The following is a 2,828-nucleotide window of genomic DNA, read 5'->3' on the forward strand; positions in this document are numbered from 1 at the left end:
CATATGCAGGGTACCCGCCGGTGCTCCTGGCGGGGGCAGGGGGAGGTATTCGGCTGTGCTGGCTTCCCCCCCAACATAGGCATTTCCCGTAGTAAAATTTTAGCACTGCGTGCAGGCTCTGACTAAAGTGATTTTAAACCTTCAATTATTTTATCAACAAGCGTGTGGTAAATACCAGTCCAATTCTCCCCTTCTGGGTTCCCCCGCTGGTCATTTTCTCTTCAGCGATTGGTTCAATAGGAAGCTAATTCCTATGGGGTCACTCGTGCAGACCCCATTCCAAGCTACTCTGCCTGCGTGCATAGACAGACAGCTTAGCTTGGTTCTGCCCCTCACTCCATCACAAGCTGCATCATGTTTTCATTGATGCTGCTTTAGTCATTGCTTTTCTGTCATAGCGTCCTGCCAGCGGTTTCTGTCATAGCGTTCTGCCAGCGTATTTCTGTCATAGCGTTCTGCCAGCGTTTTCTGTCATAGCGTTCTGCCAGCGTTTTCTGTCATAGCGTTCTGCCAGCATATTTCTGTCATAGCGTTCTGCCAGCGTATTTCTGTCATAGCGTTCTGCCAGCATATTTCTGTCACAGCGTTCTGCCTGCGATTTTCTGTCACAGTGTTCTGCCTGCGATTTTCTGTTACAGCGTTCTGCCTGCGATTTTCTGTCACAGCGTTCTGCCTGTGATTTTCTGTCACAAGCGTTGGGCCCAGCAATTTCTGTCACAACGTTCGGCCCAGCATTTCTGTTACAACGTTCGGCCCAGCATTTCTGTTACAACGTTCGGCCCAGCATTTCTGTCACAACGTTCGGCCCAGCATTTCTGCCCAGCATTTCTGTCTCAGCGTTCTGTCCAGCATTTCTGTCACAGCGTTTTGCCCAGCATTTCTGGCACGGCGTTCTACCCAGCATTTCTGTCACAGCGTTCTGCCCAGCTTTTTCTGTCACAGCGTTCTGCCCAGCTTTTTCTGTCACAGCATTCTGCCCAGCTTTTTCTGTCACAGCGTTCTGCCCAGCTTTTTCTGTCACAGCGTTCTGCCCAGCTGTTTCTGTCACAGCGTTCTGCCCAGCTGTTACTGTCACAGCGTTCTGCCCAGCTGTTTCTGTCACAGCGTTCTGCCCAGCTGTTTCTGTCACCGCGTTCTGCCCAGCTGTTTCTGTCACAGCGTTCTGCCCAGCTGTTTCTGTCACAGCGTTCTGCCCAGCTGTTTCTGTCACAGCGTTCTGCCTAGCTGTTTCTGTCACAGCGTTCTGCCCAGCTGTTTCTGTCACAGCGTTCTGCCCAGCTGTTTCTGTCACAGCGTTCTGCCCAGCTGTTCTGTCACAGCGTTCTGCCCAGCTGTTTCTGTCACAGCGTTCTGCCCAGCTGTTTCTGTCACAGCGTTCGGCCCAGCATTTCTGTCACAACGTTCTATCCAGCATTTCTGTCACAGCGTTCTGCCCAGCATTTTCTGCCCAGCATTTTCTGTGACAACATTCGGCCCAGCATTTTCTGTCACAAAGTTCGGCCCAGCATTTCTGTCATAGCGTTCTATCTAGCTTTCCTGTCATAGCGTTCTGTCCAGCATTTCTGTCACAGCGTTCTGCCCAGCTGTTTCTGTCACAGCGTTCTGCCCAGCTGTTTCTGTCACAGCGTTCTGCCCAGCTGTTCTGTCACAGCGTTCTGCCCAGCTGTTTCTGTCACAGCGTTCTGCCCAGCTGTTTCTGTCACAGCGTTCGGCCCAGCATTTCTGTCACAACGTTCTATCCAGCATTTCTGTCACAGCGTTCTGCCCAGCATTTTCTGCCCAGCATTTTCTGTGACAACATTCGGCCCAGCATTTTCTGTCACAACGTTCGGCCCAGCATTTCTGTCATAGCGTTCTATCTTGCTTTCCTGTCATAGTGTTCTGTCCAGCATTTCTGTCACAGCGTTCTGTCCAGGTTTCGGTCATAGTATTCAGTCCAGTTTCTGTCACAGCATTCTGTTCAGCATTTTCTGTCATAGCGTTCTGCCCAGCATTTTCTGTCATAGCGTTCTGTCCAGCATTTCTGTCACAGCGTTCGGTCCAGCATTTCTGTCGCAGCGTTCGGTCCAGCATTTTCTGCCACAATGTTCGGCCCTGCATTTCTGTCATAGCGTTCTATCTAGCTTTCCTGTCATAGCGTTCTGTCCAGCATTTCTGTCACAGCGTTCTGCCCAGCTGTTTCTGTCACAGCATTCTGCCCAGCTGTTTCTGTCACAGCGTTCTGCCCAGCTGTTCTGTCACAGCGTTCTGCCCAGCTGTTTCTGTCACAGCGTTCTGCCCAGCTGTTTCTGTCACAGCGTTCGGCCCAGCATTTCTGTCACAACGTTCTATCCAGCATTTCTGTCACAGCGTTCTGCCCAGCATTTTCTGCCCAGCATTTTCTGTGACAACATTCGGCCCAGCATTTTCTGTCACAACGTTCGGCCCAGCATTTTCTGTCACAACGTTCGGCCCAGCATTTCTGTCATAGCGTTCTATCTAGCTTTCCTGTCATAGCGTTCTGTCCAGCATTTCTGTCACAGCGTTCTGTCCAGGTTTCGGTCATAGTATTCAGTCCAGTTTCTGTCACAGCATTCTGTTCAGCATTTTCTGTCATAGCGTTCTGCCCAGCATTTTCTGTCATAGCGTTCTGTCCAGCATTTCTGTCACAGCGTTCGGTCCAGCATTTCTGTCGCAGCGTTCGGTCCAGCATTTTCTGCCACAATGTTCGGCCCTACATTTCTGTCATAGCATTTGATCTAGCTTTCCTGTCATAGCGTTCTGTCCAGGTTTCGGTCATAGCATTTAGTCCAGTTTTTCTGTCATAACGTTCGGCCCAGCATTTTTCT

Source organism: Lithobates pipiens, unplaced genomic scaffold (assembly GCF_037356315.1).
Source record: "Lithobates pipiens isolate NorthernLeopardFrog02 unplaced genomic scaffold, aLitPip1_a1.2 Scaffold_1, whole genome shotgun sequence".
Taxonomy (NCBI): Eukaryota; Metazoa; Chordata; class Amphibia; order Anura; family Ranidae; genus Lithobates; species Lithobates pipiens.